The sequence below is a fragment of the Mchenga conophoros genome, linkage group LG5, assembly GCF_057382185.1.
Source record: "Mchenga conophoros isolate Kocher_MC1m ecotype Shallow Benthic linkage group LG5, M_conophoros_male_GT1.1, whole genome shotgun sequence".
Taxonomy (NCBI): Eukaryota; Metazoa; Chordata; class Actinopteri; order Cichliformes; family Cichlidae; genus Mchenga; species Mchenga conophoros.
Genome location: NC_140530.1, coordinates 3,690,391 through 3,710,968, shown reverse-complemented (window position 1 = coordinate 3,710,968; position 20,578 = coordinate 3,690,391).

Below are 20,578 nucleotides of genomic sequence, written 5' to 3'. Positions count from 1 at the left end.
TGTACAAAAACGCTTTCTTTCGCCAAGACAGTGCGTTTCTCACTGTTACATGCATTTGAATGGGGAACTCGACCGAAACAAAGTATAGGTTTTCATTATGTGAATAACTTGGAAATCTTAGCTCAAACAGCTGCAAAACCTGTTTTCCCAGCACGGAGACCTTGAGTTCTATAAGATAAGGCCATAAACATGTTTGTCTGAGTCTTCTATCAAAAGTTACAGCTATTTCTATGAAGTTGTACAAAAACGCTTTCTTTCGCCAAGACAGTGCATTTCTCACTGTTACATGCATTTGAATGGGGAACTCGACCGAAACAAAGTATAGGTTTTCATTATGTGAATAACTTGGAAATCTTAGCTCAAACAGCTACAAAACCTGTTTTCCCAGCACGGGAACCTTGAGTTCTATAAGATAAAGCCATAAACATGTGTATCCGAGTCTTCTATCAAAAGTTACAGCTATTTCTATGAAGTTGTACAAAAACGCTTTCTTTCGCCAAGACAGTGCGTTTCTCACTGTTACATGCATTTGAATGGGGAACTCGACCGAAACAAAGTATAGGTTTTCATTATGTGAATAACTTGGAAATCTTAGCTCAAACAGCTGCAAAACCTGTTTTCCCAGCACGGGAACCTTGAGTTCTATAAGATAAAGCCATAAACATGTGTATCCGAGTCTTCTATCAAAAGTTACAGCTATTCATATGAAGTTGTACAAAAACGCTTTCTTTCGCCAAGACAGTGCGTTTCTCACTGTTACATGCATTTGAATGGGGAACTCGACCGAAACAAAGTATAGGTTTTCATTATGTGAATAACTTGGAAATCTTAGCTCAAACAGCTGCAAAACCTGTTTTCCCAGCACGGAGACCTTGAGTTCTATAATATAAGGCCATAAACATGTTTGTCTGAGTCTTCTATCAAAAGTTACAGCTATTTCTATGAAGTTGTACAAAAACGCTTTCTTTCGCCAAGACAGTGCGTTTCTCACTGTTACATGCATTTGAATGGGGAACTCGACCGAAACAAAGTATAGGTTTTCATTATGTGAATAACTTGGAAATCTTAGCTCAAACAGCTGCAAAACCTGTTTTCCCAGCACGGGAACCTTGAGTTCTATAAGATAAAGCCATAAACATGTGTATCCGAGTCTTCTATCAAAAGTTACAGCTATTTCTATGAAGTTGTACAAAAACGCTTTCTTTCGCCAAGACAGTGCGTTTCTCACTGTTACATGCATTTGAATGGGGAACTCGACCGAAACAAAGTATAGGTTTTCATTATGTGAATAACTTGGAAATCTTAGCTCAAACAGCTGCAAAACCTGTTTTCCCAGCACGGAGACCTTGAGTTCTATAATATAAGGCCATAAACATGTTTGTCTGAGTCTTCTATCAAAAGTTACAGCTATTTCTATGAAGTTGTACAAAAACGCTTTCTTTCGCCAAGACAGTGCGTTTCTCACTGTTACATGCATTTGAATGGGGAACTCGACTGAAACAAAGTATAGGTTTTCATTATGTGAATAACTTGGAAATCTTAGCTCAAACAGCTGCAAAACCTGTTTTCCCAGCACGGAGACCTTGAGTTCTATAAGATAAAGCCATAAACATGTTTGTCTGAGTCTTCTATCAAAAGTTACAGCTATTTCTATGAAGTTGTACAAAAACGCTTTCTTTCGCCAAGACAGTGTGTTTCTCACTGTTACATGCATTTGAATGGGGAACTCGACCGAAACAAAGTATAGGTTTTCATTATGTGAATAACTTGGAAATCTTAGCTCAAACAGCTACAAAACCTGTTTTCCCAGCACGGGAACCTTGAGTTCTATAAGATAAAGCCATAAACATGTTTGTCTGAGTCTTCTATCAAAAGTTACAGCTATTTCTATGAAGTTGTACAAAAACGCTTTCTTTCGCCAAGACAGTGCGTTTCTCACTGTTACATGCATTTGAATGGGGAACTCGACCGAAACAAAGTATAGGTTTTCATTATGTGAATAACTTGGAAATCTTAGCTCAAACAGCTGCAAAACCTGTTTTCCCAGCACGGGAACCTTGAGTTCTATAAGATAAAGCCATAAACATGTGTATCCGAGTCTTCTATCAAAAGTTACAGCTATTCATATGAAGTTGTACAAAAACGCTTTCTTTCGCCAAGACAGTGCGTTTCTCACTGTTACATGCATTTGAATGGGGAACTCGACCGAAACAAAGTATAGGTTTTCATTATGTGAATAACTTGGAAATCTTAGCTCAAACAGCTGCAAAACCTGTTTTCCCAGCACGGAGACCTTGAGTTCTATAATATAAGGCCATAAACATGTTTGTCTGAGTCTTCTATCAAAAGTTACAGCTATTTCTATGAAGTTGTACAAAAACGCTTTCTTTCGCCAAGACAGTGCGTTTCTCACTGTTACATGCATTTGAATGGGGAACTCGACCGAAACAAAGTATAGGTTTTCATTATGTGAATAACTTGGAAATCTTAGCTCAAACAGCTGCAAAACCTGTTTTCCCAGCACGGAGACCTTGAGTTCTATAAGATAAGGCCATAAACATGTTTGTCTGAGTCTTCTATCAAAAGTTACAGCTATTTCTATGAAGTTGTACAAAAACGCTTTCTTTCGCCAAGACAGTGCGTTTCTCACTGTTACATGCATTTGAATGGGGAACTCGACCGAAACAAAGTATAGGTTTTCATTATGTGAATAACTTGGAAATCTTAGCTCAAACAGCTGCAAAACCTGTTTTCCCAGCACGGAGACCTTGAGTTCTATAAGATAAGGCCATAAACATGTTTGTCTGAGTCTTCTATCAAAAGTTACAGCTATTTCTATGAAGTTGTACAAAAACGCTTTCTTTCGCCAAGACAGTGCGTTTCTCACTGTTACATGCATTTGAATGGGGAACTCGACCGAAACAAAGTATACGTTTTCATTATGTGAATAACTTGAAAATCTTAGCTCAAACAGCTGCAAAACCTGTTTTCCCAGCACGGGAACCTTGAGTTCTATAAGATAAAGCCATAAACATGTGTATCCGAGTCTTCTATCAAAAGTTACAGCTATTTCTATGAAGTTGTACAAAAACGCTTTCTTTCGCCAAGACAGTGCGTTTCTCACTGTTACATGCATTTGAATGGGGAACTCGACCGAAACAAAGTATAGGTTTTCATTATGTGAATAACTTGGAAATCTTAGCTCAAACAGCTGCAAAACCTGTTTTCCCAGCACGGAGACCTTGAGTTCTATAAGATAAGGCCATAAACATGTTTGTCTGAGTCTTCTATCAAAAGTTACAGCTATTTCTATGAAGTTGTACAAAAACGCTTTCTTTCGCCAAGACAGTGCGTTTCTCACTGTTACATGCATTTGAATGGGGAACTCGACCGAAACAAAGTATAGGTTTTCATTATGTGAATAACTTGGAAATCTTAGCTCAAACAGCTGCAAAACCTGTTTTCCCAGCACGGAGACCTTGAGTTCTATAAGATAAGGCCATAAACATGTTTGTCTGAGTCTTCTATCAAAAGTTACAGCTATTTCTATGAAGTTGTACAAAAACGCTTTCTTTCGCCAAGACAGTGCATTTCTCACTGTTACATGCATTTGAATGGGGAACTCGACCGAAACAAAGTATAGGTTTTCATTATGTGAATAACTTGGAAATCTTAGCTCAAACAGCTACAAAACCTGTTTTCCCAGCACGGGAACCTTGAGTTCTATAAGATAAAGCCATAAACATGTGTATCCGAGTCTTCTATCAAAAGTTACAGCTATTTCTATGAAGTTGTACAAAAACGCTTTCTTTCGCCAAGACAGTGCATTTCTCACTGTTACATGCATTTGAATGGGGAACTCGACCGAAACAAAGTATAGGTTTTCATTATGTGAATAACTTGGAAATCTTAGCTCAAACAGCTGCAAAACCTGTTTTCCCAGCACGGAGACCTTGAGTTCTATAAGATAAGGCCATAAACATGTTTGTCTGAGTCTTCTATCAAAAGTTACAGCTATTTCTATGAAGTTGTACAAAAACGCTTTCTTTCGCCAAGACAGTGCATTTCTCACTGTTACATGCATTTGAATGGGGAACTCGACCGAAACAAAGTATAGGTTTTCATTATGTGAATAACTTGGAAATCTTAGCTCAAACAGCTGCAAAACCTGTTTTCCCAGCACGGAGACCTTGAGTTCTATAAGATAAGGCCATAAACATGTTTGTCTGAGTCTTCTATCAAAAGTTACAGCTATTTCTATGAAGTTGTACAAAAACGCTTTCTTTCGCCAAGACAGTGCATTTCTCACTGTTACATGCATTTGAATGGGGAACTCGACCGAAACAAAGTATAGGTTTTCATTATGTGAATAACTTGGAAATCTTAGCTCAAACAGCTACAAAACCTGTTTTCCCAGCACGGGAACCTTGAGTTCTATAAGATAAAGCCATAAACATGTGTATCCGAGTCTTCTATCAAAAGTTACAGCTATTTCTATGAAGTTGTACAAAAACGCTTTCTTTCGCCAAGACAGTGCGTTTCTCACTGTTACATGCATTTGAATGGGGAACTCGACCGAAACAAAGTATACGTTTTCATTATGTGAATAACTTGAAAATCTTAGCTCAAACAGCTGCAAAACCTGTTTTCCCAGCACGGGAACCTTGAGTTCTATAAGATAAAGCCATAAACATGTGTATCCGAGTCTTCTATCAAAAGTTACAGCTATTTCTATGAAGTTGTACAAAAACGCTTTCTTTCGCCAAGACAGTGCGTTTCTCACTGTTACATGCATTTGAATGGGGAACTCGACCGAAACAAAGTATAGGTTTTCATTATGTGAATAACTTGGAAATCTTAGCTCAAACAGCTGCAAAACCTGTTTTCCCAGCACGGAGACCTTGAGTTCTATAAGATAAGGCCATAAACATGTTTGTCTGAGTCTTCTATCAAAAGTTACAGCTATTTCTATGAAGTTGTACAAAAACGCTTTCTTTCGCCAAGACAGTGCATTTCTCACTGTTACATGCATTTGAATGGGGAACTCGACCGAAACAAAGTATAGGTTTTCATTATGTGAATAACTTGGAAATCTTAGCTCAAACAGCTGCAAAACCTGTTTTCCCAGCACGGAGACCTTGAGTTCTATAAGATAAGGCCATAAACATGTTTGTCTGAGTCTTCTATCAAAAGTTACAGCTATTTCTATGAAGTTGTACAAAAACGCTTTCTTTCGCCAAGACAGTGCATTTCTCACTGTTACATGCATTTGAATGGGGAACTCGACCGAAACAAAGTATAGGTTTTCATTATGTGAATAACTTGGAAATCTTAGCTCAAACAGCTACAAAACCTGTTTTCCCAGCACGGGAACCTTGAGTTCTATAAGATAAAGCCATAAACATGTGTATCCGAGTCTTCTATCAAAAGTTACAGCTATTTCTATGAAGTTGTACAAAAACGCTTTCTTTCGCCAAGACAGTGCGTTTCTCACTGTTACATGCATTTGAATGGGGAACTCGACCGAAACAAAGTATAGGTTTTCATTATGTGAATAACTTGGAAATCTTAGCTCAAACAGCTGCAAAACCTGTTTTCCCAGCACGGAGACCTTGAGTTCTATAATATAAGGCCATAAACATGTTTGTCTGAGTCTTCTATCAAAAGTTACAGCTATTTCTATGAAGTTGTACAAAAACGCTTTCTTTCGCCAAGACAGTGCGTTTCTCACTGTTACATGCATTTGAATGGGGAACTCGACCGAAACAAAGTATAGGTTTTCATTATGTGAATAACTTGGAAATCTTAGCTCAAACAGCTGCAAAACCTGTTTTCCCAGCACGGAGACCTTGAGTTCTATAAGATAAGGCCATAAACATGTTTGTCTGAGTCTTCTATCAAAAGTTACAGCTATTTCTATGAAGTTGTACAAAAACGCTTTCTTTCGCCAAGACAGTGCGTTTCTCACTGTTACATGCATTTGAATGGGGAACTCGACCGAAACAAAGTATAGGTTTTCATTATGTGAATAACTTGGAAATCTTAGCTCAAACAGCTGCAAAACCTGTTTTCCCAGCACGGAGACCTTGAGTTCTATAAGATAAGGCCATAAACATGTTTGTCTGAGTCTTCTATCAAAAGTTACAGCTATTTCTATGAAGTTGTACAAAAACGCTTTCTTTCGCCAAGACAGTGCATTTCTCACTGTTACATGCATTTGAATGGGGAACTCGACCGAAACAAAGTATAGGTTTTCATTATGTGAATAACTTGGAAATCTTAGCTCAAACAGCTACAAAACCTGTTTTCCCAGCACGGGAACCTTGAGTTCTATAAGATAAAGCCATAAACATGTGTATCCAAGTCTTCTATCAAAAGTTACAGCTATTTCTATGAAGTTGTACAAAAACGCTTTCTTTCGCCAAGACAGTGCGTTTCTCACTGTTACATGCATTTGAATGGGGAACTCGACCGAAACAAAGTATACGTTTTCATTATGTGAATAACTTGAAAATCTTAGCTCAAACAGCTGCAAAACCTGTTTTCCCAGCACGGGAACCTTGAGTTCTATAAGATAAAGCCATAAACATGTGTATCCGAGTCTTCTATCAAAAGTTACAGCTATTTCTATGAAGTTGTACAAAAACGCTTTCTTTCGCCAAGACAGTGCGTTTCTCACTGTTACATGCATTTGAATGGGGAACTCGACCGAAACAAAGTATAGGTTTTCATTATGTGAATAACTTGGAAATCTTAGCTCAAACAGCTGCAAAACCTGTTTTCCCAGCACGGAGACCTTGAGTTCTATAAGATAAGGCCATAAACATGTTTGTCTGAGTCTTCTATCAAAAGTTACAGCTATTTCTATGAAGTTGTACAAAAACGCTTTCTTTCGCCAAGACAGTGCATTTCTCACTGTTACATGCATTTGAATGGGGAACTCGACCGAAACAAAGTATAGGTTTTCATTATGTGAATAACTTGGAAATCTTAGCTCAAACAGCTGCAAAACCTGTTTTCCCAGCACGGAGACCTTGAGTTCTATAAGATAAGGCCATAAACATGTTTGTCTGAGTCTTCTATCAAAAGTTACAGCTATTTCTATGAAGTTGTACAAAAACGCTTTCTTTCGCCAAGACAGTGCATTTCTCACTGTTACATGCATTTGAATGGGGAACTCGACCGAAACAAAGTATAGGTTTTCATTATGTGAATAACTTGGAAATCTTAGCTCAAACAGCTACAAAACCTGTTTTCCCAGCACGGGAACCTTGAGTTCTATAAGATAAAGCCATAAACATGTGTATCCGAGTCTTCTATCAAAAGTTACAGCTATTTCTATGAAGTTGTACAAAAACGCTTTCTTTCGCCAAGACAGTGCATTTCTCACTGTTACATGCATTTGAATGGGGAACTCGACCGAAACAAAGTATAGGTTTTCATTATGTGAATAACTTGGAAATCTTAGCTCAAACAGCTGCAAAACCTGTTTTCCCAGCACGGAGACCTTGAGTTCTATAAGATAAGGCCATAAACATGTTTGTCTGAGTCTTCTATCAAAAGTTACAGCTATTTCTATGAAGTTGTACAAAAACGCTTTCTTTCGCCAAGACAGTGCATTTCTCACTGTTACATGCATTTGAATGGGGAACTCGACCGAAACAAAGTATAGGTTTTCATTATGTGAATAACTTGGAAATCTTAGCTCAAACAGCTACAAAACCTGTTTTCCCAGCACGGGAACCTTGAGTTCTATAAGATAAAGCCATAAACATGTGTATCCGAGTCTTCTATCAAAAGTTACAGCTATTTCTATGAAGTTGTACAAAAACGCTTTCTTTCGCCAAGACAGTGCGTTTCTCACTGTTACATGCATTTGAATGGGGAACTCGACCGAAACAAAGTTTAGGTTTTCATTATGTGAATAACTTGGAAATCTTAGCTCAAACAGCTGCAAAACCTGTTTTCCCAGCACGGAGACCTTGAGTTCTATAAGATAAGGCCATAAACATGTTTGTCTGAGTCTTCTATCAAAAGTTACAGCTATTTCTATGAAGTTGTACAAAAACGTTTTCTTTCGCCAAGACAGTGCATTTCTCACTGTTACATGCATTTGAATGGGGAACTCGACCGAAACAAAGTATAGGTTTTCATTATGTGAATAACTTGGAAATCTTAGCTCAAACAGCTACAAAACCTGTTTTCCCAGCACGGGAACCTTGAGTTCTATAAGATAAAGCCATAAACATGTGTATCCGAGTCTTCTATCAAAAGTTACAGCTATTTCTATGAAGTTGTACAAAAACGCTTTCTTTCGCCAAGACAGTGCGTTTCTCACTGTTACATGCATTTGAATGGGGAACTCGACCGAAACAAAGTATACGTTTTCATTATGTGAATAACTTGAAAATCTTAGCTCAAACAGCTGCAAAACCTGTTTTCCCAGCACGGGAACCTTGAGTTCTATAAGATAAAGCCATAAACATGTTTGTCTGAGTCTTCTATCAAAAGTTACAGCTATTTCTATGAAGTTGTACAAAAACGCTTTCTTTCGCCAAGACAGTGCATTTCTCACTGTTACATGCATTTGAATGGGGAACTCGACCGAAACAAAGTATAGGTTTTCATTATGTGAATAACTTGGAAATCTTAGCTCAAACAGCTGCAAAACCTGTTTTCCCAGCACGGAGACCTTGAGTTCTATAAGATAAGGCCATAAACATGTTTGTCTGAGTCTTCTATCAAAAGTTACAGCTATTTCTATGAAGTTGTACAAAAACGCTTTCTTTCGCCAAGACAGTGCATTTCTCACTGTTACATGCATTTGAATGGGGAACTCGACCGAAACAAAGTATAGGTTTTCATTATGTGAATAACTTGGAAATCTTAGCTCAAACAGCTACAAAACCTGTTTTCCCAGCACGGGAACCTTGAGTTCTATAAGATAAAGCCATAAACATGTGTATCCGAGTCTTCTATCAAAAGTTACAGCTATTTCTATGAAGTTGTACAAAAACGCTTTCTTTCGCCAAGACAGTGCATTTCTCACTGTTACATGCATTTGAATGGGGAACTCGACCGAAACAAAGTATAGGTTTTCATTATGTGAATAACTTGGAAATCTTAGCTCAAACAGCTGCAAAACCTGTTTTCCCAGCACGGAGACCTTGAGTTCTATAAGATAAGGCCATAAACATGTTTGTCTGAGTCTTCTATCAAAAGTTACAGCTATTTCTATGAAGTTGTACAAAAACGCTTTCTTTCGCCAAGACAGTGCATTTCTCACTGTTACATGCATTTGAATGGGGAACTCGACCGAAACAAAGTATAGGTTTTCATTATGTGAATAACTTGGAAATCTTAGCTCAAACAGCTACAAAACCTGTTTTCCCAGCACGGGAACCTTGAGTTCTATAAGATAAAGCCATAAACATGTGTATCCGAGTCTTCTATCAAAAGTTACAGCTATTTCTATGAAGTTGTACAAAAACGCTTTCTTTCGCCAAGACAGTGCGTTTCTCACTGTTACATGCATTTGAATGGGGAACTCGACCGAAACAAAGTATAGGTTTTCATTATGTGAATAACTTGGAAATCTTAGCTCAAACAGCTGCAAAACCTGTTTTCCCAGCACGGAGACCTTGAGTTCTATAATATAAGGCCATAAACATGTTTGTCTGAGTCTTCTATCAAAAGTTACAGCTATTTCTATGAAGTTGTACAAAAACGCTTTCTTTCGCCAAGACAGTGCGTTTCTCACTGTTACATGCATTTGAATGGGGAACTCGACCGAAACAAAGTATAGGTTTTCATTATGTGAATAACTTGGAAATCTTAGCTCAAACAGCTGCAAAACCTGTTTTCCCAGCACGGAGACCTTGAGTTCTATAAGATAAGGCCATAAACATGTTTGTCTGAGTCTTCTATCAAAAGTTACAGCTATTTCTATGAAGTTGTACAAAAACGCTTTCTTTCGCCAAGACAGTGCGTTTCTCACTGTTACATGCATTTGAATGGGGAACTCGACCGAAACAAAGTATAGGTTTTCATTATGTGAATAACTTGGAAATCTTAGCTCAAACAGCTGCAAAACCTGTTTTCCCAGCACGGAGACCTTGAGTTCTATAAGATAAGGCCATAAACATGTTTGTCTGAGTCTTCTATCAAAAGTTACAGCTATTTCTATGAAGTTGTACAAAAACGCTTTCTTTCGCCAAGACAGTGCATTTCTCACTGTTACATGCATTTGAATGGGGAACTCGACCGAAACAAAGTATAGGTTTTCATTATGTGAATAACTTGGAAATCTTAGCTCAAACAGCTACAAAACCTGTTTTCCCAGCACGGGAACCTTGAGTTCTATAAGATAAAGCCATAAACATGTGTATCCAAGTCTTCTATCAAAAGTTACAGCTATTTCTATGAAGTTGTACAAAAACGCTTTCTTTCGCCAAGACAGTGCGTTTCTCACTGTTACATGCATTTGAATGGGGAACTCGACCGAAACAAAGTATACGTTTTCATTATGTGAATAACTTGAAAATCTTAGCTCAAACAGCTGCAAAACCTGTTTTCCCAGCACGGGAACCTTGAGTTCTATAAGATAAAGCCATAAACATGTGTATCCGAGTCTTCTATCAAAAGTTACAGCTATTTCTATGAAGTTGTACAAAAACGCTTTCTTTCGCCAAGACAGTGCGTTTCTCACTGTTACATGCATTTGAATGGGGAACTCGACCGAAACAAAGTATAGGTTTTCATTATGTGAATAACTTGGAAATCTTAGCTCAAACAGCTGCAAAACCTGTTTTCCCAGCACGGAGACCTTGAGTTCTATAAGATAAGGCCATAAACATGTTTGTCTGAGTCTTCTATCAAAAGTTACAGCTATTTCTATGAAGTTGTACAAAAACGCTTTCTTTCGCCAAGACAGTGCATTTCTCACTGTTACATGCATTTGAATGGGGAACTCGACCGAAACAAAGTATAGGTTTTCATTATGTGAATAACTTGGAAATCTTAGCTCAAACAGCTGCAAAACCTGTTTTCCCAGCACGGAGACCTTGAGTTCTATAAGATAAGGCCATAAACATGTTTGTCTGAGTCTTCTATCAAAAGTTACAGCTATTTCTATGAAGTTGTACAAAAACGCTTTCTTTCGCCAAGACAGTGCATTTCTCACTGTTACATGCATTTGAATGGGGAACTCGACCGAAACAAAGTATAGGTTTTCATTATGTGAATAACTTGGAAATCTTAGCTCAAACAGCTACAAAACCTGTTTTCCCAGCACGGGAACCTTGAGTTCTATAAGATAAAGCCATAAACATGTGTATCCAAGTCTTCTATCAAAAGTTACAGCTATTTCTATGAAGTTGTACAAAAACGCTTTCTTTCGCCAAGACAGTGCATTTCTCACTGTTACATGCATTTGAATGGGGAACTCGACCGAAACAAAGTATAGGTTTTCATTATGTGAATAACTTGGAAATCTTAGCTCAAACAGCTACAAAACCTGTTTTCCCAGCACGGGAACCTTGAGTTCTATAAGATAAAGCCATAAACATGTGTATCCAAGTCTTCTATCAAAAGTTACAGCTATTTCTATGAAGTTGTACAAAAACGCTTTCTTTCGCCAAGACAGTGCGTTTCTCACTGTTACATGCATTTGAATGGGGAACTCGACCGAAACAAAGTATACGTTTTCATTATGTGAATAACTTGAAAATCTTAGCTCAAACAGCTGCAAAACCTGTTTTCCCAGCACGGGAACCTTGAGTTCTATAAGATAAAGCCATAAACATGTGTATCCGAGTCTTCTATCAAAAGTTACAGCTATTTCTATGAAGTTGTACAAAAACGCTTTCTTTCGCCAAGACAGTGCGTTTCTCACTGTTACATGCATTTGAATGGGGAACTCGACCGAAACAAAGTATAGGTTTTCATTATGTGAATAACTTGGAAATCTTAGCTCAAACAGCTGCAAAACCTGTTTTCCCAGCACGGAGACCTTGAGTTCTATAAGATAAGGCCATAAACATGTTTGTCTGAGTCTTCTATCAAAAGTTACAGCTATTTCTATGAAGTTGTACAAAAACGCTTTCTTTCGCCAAGACAGTGCATTTCTCACTGTTACATGCATTTGAATGGGGAACTCGACCGAAACAAAGTATAGGTTTTCATTATGTGAATAACTTGGAAATCTTAGCTCAAACAGCTGCAAAACCTGTTTTCCCAGCACGGAGACCTTGAGTTCTATAAGATAAGGCCATAAACATGTTTGTCTGAGTCTTCTATCAAAAGTTACAGCTATTTCTATGAAGTTGTACAAAAACGCTTTCTTTCGCCAAGACAGTGCATTTCTCACTGTTACATGCATTTGAATGGGGAACTCGACCGAAACAAAGTATAGGTTTTCATTATGTGAATAACTTGGAAATCTTAGCTCAAACAGCTACAAAACCTGTTTTCCCAGCACGGGAACCTTGAGTTCTATAAGATAAAGCCATAAACATGTGTATCCGAGTCTTCTATCAAAAGTTACAGCTATTTCTATGAAGTTGTACAAAAACGCTTTCTTTCGCCAAGACAGTGCGTTTCTCACTGTTACATGCATTTGAATGGGGAACTCGACCGAAACAAAGTATAGGTTTTCATTATGTGAATAACTTGGAAATCTTAGCTCAAACAGCTGCAAAACCTGTTTTCCCAGCACGGAGACCTTGAGTTCTATAATATAAGGCCATAAACATGTTTGTCTGAGTCTTCTATCAAAAGTTACAGCTATTTCTATGAAGTTGTACAAAAACGCTTTCTTTCGCCAAGACAGTGCGTTTCTCACTGTTACATGCATTTGAATGGGGAACTCGACCGAAACAAAGTATAGGTTTTCATTATGTGAATAACTTGGAAATCTTAGCTCAAACAGCTGCAAAACCTGTTTTCCCAGCACGGAGACCTTGAGTTCTATAAGATAAGGCCATAAACATGTTTGTCTGAGTCTTCTATCAAAAGTTACAGCTATTTCTATGAAGTTGTACAAAAACGCTTTCTTTCGCCAAGACAGTGCGTTTCTCACTGTTACATGCATTTGAATGGGGAACTCGACCGAAACAAAGTATAGGTTTTCATTATGTGAATAACTTGGAAATCTTAGCTCAAACAGCTGCAAAACCTGTTTTCCCAGCACGGAGACCTTGAGTTCTATAAGATAAGGCCATAAACATGTTTGTCTGAGTCTTCTATCAAAAGTTACAGCTATTTCTATGAAGTTGTACAAAAACGCTTTCTTTCGCCAAGACAGTGCATTTCTCACTGTTACATGCATTTGAATGGGGAACTCGACCGAAACAAAGTATAGGTTTTCATTATGTGAATAACTTGGAAATCTTAGCTCAAACAGCTACAAAACCTGTTTTCCCAGCACGGGAACCTTGAGTTCTATAAGATAAAGCCATAAACATGTGTATCCAAGTCTTCTATCAAAAGTTACAGCTATTTCTATGAAGTTGTACAAAAACGCTTTCTTTCGCCAAGACAGTGCGTTTCTCACTGTTACATGCATTTGAATGGGGAACTCGACCGAAACAAAGTATACGTTTTCATTATGTGAATAACTTGAAAATCTTAGCTCAAACAGCTGCAAAACCTGTTTTCCCAGCACGGGAACCTTGAGTTCTATAAGATAAAGCCATAAACATGTGTATCCGAGTCTTCTATCAAAAGTTACAGCTATTTCTATGAAGTTGTACAAAAACGCTTTCTTTCGCCAAGACAGTGCGTTTCTCACTGTTACATGCATTTGAATGGGGAACTCGACCGAAACAAAGTATAGGTTTTCATTATGTGAATAACTTGGAAATCTTAGCTCAAACAGCTGCAAAACCTGTTTTCCCAGCACGGAGACCTTGAGTTCTATAAGATAAGGCCATAAACATGTTTGTCTGAGTCTTCTATCAAAAGTTACAGCTATTTCTATGAAGTTGTACAAAAACGCTTTCTTTCGCCAAGACAGTGCATTTCTCACTGTTACATGCATTTGAATGGGGAACTCGACCGAAACAAAGTATAGGTTTTCATTATGTGAATAACTTGGAAATCTTAGCTCAAACAGCTGCAAAACCTGTTTTCCCAGCACGGAGACCTTGAGTTCTATAAGATAAGGCCATAAACATGTTTGTCTGAGTCTTCTATCAAAAGTTACAGCTATTTCTATGAAGTTGTACAAAAACGCTTTCTTTCGCCAAGACAGTGCATTTCTCACTGTTACATGCATTTGAATGGGGAACTCGACCGAAACAAAGTATAGGTTTTCATTATGTGAATAACTTGGAAATCTTAGCTCAAACAGCTACAAAACCTGTTTTCCCAGCACGGGAACCTTGAGTTCTATAAGATAAAGCCATAAACATGTGTATCCGAGTCTTCTATCAAAAGTTACAGCTATTTCTATGAAGTTGTACAAAAACGCTTTCTTTCGCCAAGACAGTGCATTTCTCACTGTTACATGCATTTGAATGGGGAACTCGACCGAAACAAAGTATAGGTTTTCATTATGTGAATAACTTGGAAATCTTAGCTCAAACAGCTGCAAAACCTGTTTTCCCAGCACGGAGACCTTGAGTTCTATAAGATAAGGCCATAAACATGTTTGTCTGAGTCTTCTATCAAAAGTTACAGCTATTTCTATGAAGTTGTACAAAAACGCTTTCTTTCGCCAAGACAGTGCATTTCTCACTGTTACATGCATTTGAATGGGGAACTCGACCGAAACAAAGTATAGGTTTTCATTATGTGAATAACTTGGAAATCTTAGCTCAAACAGCTACAAAACCTGTTTTCCCAGCACGGGAACCTTGAGTTCTATAAGATAAAGCCATAAACATGTGTATCCGAGTCTTCTATCAAAAGTTACAGCTATTTCTATGAAGTTGTACAAAAACGCTTTCTTTCGCCAAGACAGTGCGTTTCTCACTGTTACATGCATTTGAATGGGGAACTCGACCGAAACAAAGTTTAGGTTTTCATTATGTGAATAACTTGGAAATCTTAGCTCAAACAGCTGCAAAACCTGTTTTCCCAGCACGGAGACCTTGAGTTCTATAAGATAAGGCCATAAACATGTTTGTCTGAGTCTTCTATCAAAAGTTACAGCTATTTCTATGAAGTTGTACAAAAACGTTTTCTTTCGCCAAGACAGTGCATTTCTCACTGTTACATGCATTTGAATGGGGAACTCGACCGAAACAAAGTATAGGTTTTCATTATGTGAATAACTTGGAAATCTTAGCTCAAACAGCTACAAAACCTGTTTTCCCAGCACGGGAACCTTGAGTTCTATAAGATAAAGCCATAAACATGTGTATCCGAGTCTTCTATCAAAAGTTACAGCTATTTCTATGAAGTTGTACAAAAACGCTTTCTTTCGCCAAGACAGTGCGTTTCTCACTGTTACATGCATTTGAATGGGGAACTCGACCGAAACAAAGTATACGTTTTCATTATGTGAATAACTTGAAAATCTTAGCTCAAACAGCTGCAAAACCTGTTTTCCCAGCACGGGAACCTTGAGTTCTATAAGATAAAGCCATAAACATGTTTGTCTGAGTCTTCTATCAAAAGTTACAGCTATTTCTATGAAGTTGTACAAAAACGCTTTCTTTCGCCAAGACAGTGCATTTCTCACTGTTACATGCATTTGAATGGGGAACTCGACCGAAACAAAGTATAGGTTTTCATTATGTGAATAACTTGGAAATCTTAGCTCAAACAGCTGCAAAACCTGTTTTCCCAGCACGGAGACCTTGAGTTCTATAAGATAAGGCCATAAACATGTTTGTCTGAGTCTTCTATCAAAAGTTACAGCTATTTCTATGAAGTTGTACAAAAACGCTTTCTTTCGCCAAGACAGTGCATTTCTCACTGTTACATGCATTTGAATGGGGAACTCGACCGAAACAAAGTATAGGTTTTCATTATGTGAATAACTTGGAAATCTTAGCTCAAACAGCTACAAAACCTGTTTTCCCAGCACGGGAACCTTGAGTTCTATAAGATAAAGCCATAAACATGTGTATCCGAGTCTTCTATCAAAAGTTACAGCTATTTCTATGAAGTTGTACAAAAACGCTTTCTTTCGCCAAGACAGTGCATTTCTCACTGTTACATGCATTTGAATGGGGAACTCGACCGAAACAAAGTATAGGTTTTCATTATGTGAATAACTTGGAAATCTTAGCTCAAACAGCTGCAAAACCTGTTTTCCCAGCACGGAGACCTTGAGTTCTATAAGATAAGGCCATAAACATGTTTGTCTGAGTCTTCTATCAAAAGTTACAGCTATTTCTATGAAGTTGTACAAAAACGCTTTCTTTCGCCAAGACAGTGCATTTCTCACTGTTACATGCATTTGAATGGGGAACTCGACCGAAACAAAGTATAGGTTTTCATTATGTGAATAACTTGGAAATCTTAGCTCAAACAGCTACAAAACCTGTTTTCCCAGCACGGGAACCTTGAGTTCTATAAGATAAAGCCATAAACATGTGTATCCGAGTCTTCTATCAAAAGTTACAGCTATTTCTATGAAGTTGTACAAAAACGCTTTCTTTCGCCAAGACAGTGCGTTTCTCACTGTTACATGCATTTGAATGGGGAACTCGACCGAAACAAAGTATAGGTTTTCATTATGTGAATAACTTGGAAATCTTAGCTCAAACAGCTGCAAAACCTGTTTTCCCAGCACGGAGACCTTGAGTTCTATAATATAAGGCCATAAACATGTTTGTCTGAGTCTTCTATCAAAAGTTACAGCTATTTCTATGAAGTTGTACAAAAACGCTTTCTTTCGCCAAGACAGTGCGTTTCTCACTGTTACATGCATTTGAATGGGGAACTCGACCGAAACAAAGTATAGGTTTTCATTATGTGAATAACTTGGAAATCTTAGCTCAAACAGCTGCAAAACCTGTTTTCCCAGCACGGAGACCTTGAGTTCTATAAGATAAGGCCATAAACATGTTTGTCTGAGTCTTCTATCAAAAGTTACAGCTATTTCTATGAAGTTGTACAAAAACGCTTTCTTTCGCCAAGACAGTGCGTTTCTCACTGTTACATGCATTTGAATGGGGAACTCGACCGAAACAAAGTATAGGTTTTCATTATGTGAATAACTTGGAAATCTTAGCTCAAACAGCTGCAAAACCTGTTTTCCCAGCACGGAGACCTTGAGTTCTATAAGATAAGGCCATAAACATGTTTGTCTGAGTCTTCTATCAAAAGTTACAGCTATTTCTATGAAGTTGTACAAAAACGCTTTCTTTCGCCAAGACAGTGCATTTCTCACTGTTACATGCATTTGAATGGGGAACTCGACCGAAACAAAGTATAGGTTTTCATTATGTGAATAACTTGGAAATCTTAGCTCAAACAGCTACAAAACCTGTTTTCCCAGCACGGGAACCTTGAGTTCTATAAGATAAAGCCATAAACATGTGTATCCAAGTCTTCTATCAAAAGTTACAGCTATTTCTATGAAGTTGTACAAAAACGCTTTCTTTCGCCAAGACAGTGCGTTTCTCACTGTTACATGCATTTGAATGGGGAACTCGACCGAAACAAAGTATACGTTTTCATTATGTGAATAACTTGAAAATCTTAGCTCAAACAGCTGCAAAACCTGTTTTCCCAGCACGGGAACCTTGAGTTCTATAAGATAAAGCCATAAACATGTGTATCCGAGTCTTCTATCAAAAGTTACAGCTATTTCTATGAAGTTGTACAAAAACGCTTTCTTTCGCCAAGACAGTGCGTTTCTCACTGTTACATGCATTTGAATGGGGAACTCGACCGAAACAAAGTATAGGTTTTCATTATGTGAATAACTTGGAAATCTTAGCTCAAACAGCTGCAAAACCTGTTTTCCCAGCACGGAGACCTTGAGTTCTATAAGATAAGGCCATAAACATGTTTGTCTGAGTCTTCTATCAAAAGTTACAGCTATTTCTATGAAGTTGTACAAAAACGCTTTCTTTCGCCAAGACAGTGCATTTCTCACTGTTACATGCATTTGAATGGGGAACTCGACCGAAACAAAGTATAGGTTTTCATTATGTGAATAACTTGGAAATCTTAGCTCAAACAGCTGCAAAACCTGTTTTCCCAGCACGGAGACCTTGAGTTCTATAAGATAAGGCCATAAACATGTTTGTCTGAGTCTTCTATCAAAAGTTACAGCTATTTCTATGAAGTTGTACAAAAACGCTTTCTTTCGCCAAGACAGTGCATTTCTCACTGTTACATGCATTTGAATGGGGAACTCGACCGAAACAAAGTATAGGTTTTCATTATGTGAATAACTTGGAAATCTTAGCTCAAACAGCTACAAAACCTGTTTTCCCAGCACGGGAACCTTGAGTTCTATAAGATAAAGCCATAAACATGTGTATCCGAGTCTTCTATCAAAAGTTACAGCTATTTCTATGAAGTTGTACAAAAACGCTTTCTTTCGCCAAGACAGTGCATTTCTCACTGTTACATGCATTTGAATGGGGAACTCGACCGAAACAAAGTATAGGTTTTCATTATGTGAATAACTTGGAAATCTTAGCTCAAACAGCTGCAAAACCTGTTTTCCCAGCACGGAGACCTTGAGTTCTATAAGATAAGGCCATAAACATGTTTGTCTGAGTCTTCTATCAAAAGTTACAGCTATTTCTATGAAGTTGTACAAAAACGCTTTCTTTCGCCAAGACAGTGCATTTCTCACTGTTACATGCATTTGAATGGGGAACTCGACCGAAACAAAGTATAGGTTTTCATTATGTGAATAACTTGGAAATCTTAGCTCAAACAGCTACAAAACCTGTTTTCCCAGCACGGGAACCTTGAGTTCTATAAGATAAAGCCATAAACATGTGTATCCGAGTCTTCTATCAAAAGTTACAGCTATTTCTATGAAGTTGTACAAAAACGCTTTCTTTCGCCAAGACAGTGCGTTTCTCACTGTTACATGCATTTGAATGGGGAACTCGACCGAAACAAAGTATAGGTTTTCATTATGTGAATAACTTGGAAATCTTAGCTCAAACAGCTGCAAAACCTGTTTTCCCAGCACGGAGACCTTGAGTTCTATAATATAAGGCCATAAACATGTTTGTCTGAGTCTTCTATCAAAAGTTACAGCTATTTCTATGAAGTTGTACAAAAACGCTTTCTTTCGCCAAGACAGTGCGTTTCTCACTGTTACATGCATTTGAATGGGGAACTCGACCGAAACAAAGTATAGGTTTTCATTATGTGAATAACTTGGAAATCTTAGCTCAAACAGCTGCAAAACCTGTTTTCCCAGCACGGAGACCTTGAGTTCTATAAGATAAGGCCATAAACATGTTTGTCTGAGTCTTCTATCAAAAGTTACAGCTATTTCTATGAAGTTGTACAAAAACGCTTTCTTTCGCCAAGACAGTGCGTTTCTCACTGTTACATGCATTTGAATGGGGAACTCGACCGAAACAAAGTATAGGTTTTCATTATGTGAATAACTTGGAAATCTTAGCTCAAACAGCTGCAAAACCTGTTTTCCCAGCACGGAGACCTTGAGTTCTATAAGATAAGGCCATAAACATGTTTGTCTGAGTCTTCTATCAAAAGTTACAGCTATTTCTATGAAGTTGTACAAAAACGCTTTCTTTCGCCAAGACAGTGCATTTCTCACTGTTACATGCATTTGAATGGGGAACTCGACCGAAACAAAGTATAGGTTTTCATTATGTGAATAACTTGGAAATCTTAGCTCAAACAGCTACAAAACCTGTTTTCCCAGCACGGGAACCTTGAGTTCTATAAGATAAAGCCATAAACATGTGTATCCAAGTCTTCTATCAAAAGTTACAGCTATTTCTATGAAGTTGTACAAAAACGCTTTCTTTCGCCAAGACAGTGCGTTTCTCACTGTTACATGCATTTGAATGGGGAACTCGACCGAAACAAAGTATAGGTTTTCATTATGTGAATAACTTGGAAATCTTAGCTCAAACAGCTGCAAAACCTGTTTTCCCAGCACGGAGACCTTGAGTTCTATAAGATAAGGCCATAAACATGTTTGTCTGAGTCTTCTATCAAAAGTTACAGCTATTTCTATGAAGTTGTACAAAAACGCTTTCTTTCGCCAAGACAGTGCATTTCTCACTGTTACATGCATTTGAATGGGGAACTCGACCGAAACAAAGTATAGGTTTTCATTATGTGAATAACTTGGAAATCTTAGCTCAAACAGCTACAAAACCTGTTTTCCCAGCACGGAGACCTTGAGTTCTATAAGATAAAGCCATAAACATGTTTGTCTGAGTCTTCTATCAAAAGTTACAGCTATTTATATGAAGTTGTACAAAAACGCTTTCTTTCGCCAAGACAGTGCGTTTCTCACTGTTACATGCATTTGAATGGGGAACTCGACCGAAACAAAGTATAGGTTTTCATTATGTGAATAACTTGGAAATCTTAGCTCAAACAGCTGCAAAACCTGTTTTCCCAGCACGGGAACCTTGAGTTCTATAAGATAAAGCCATAAACATGTGTA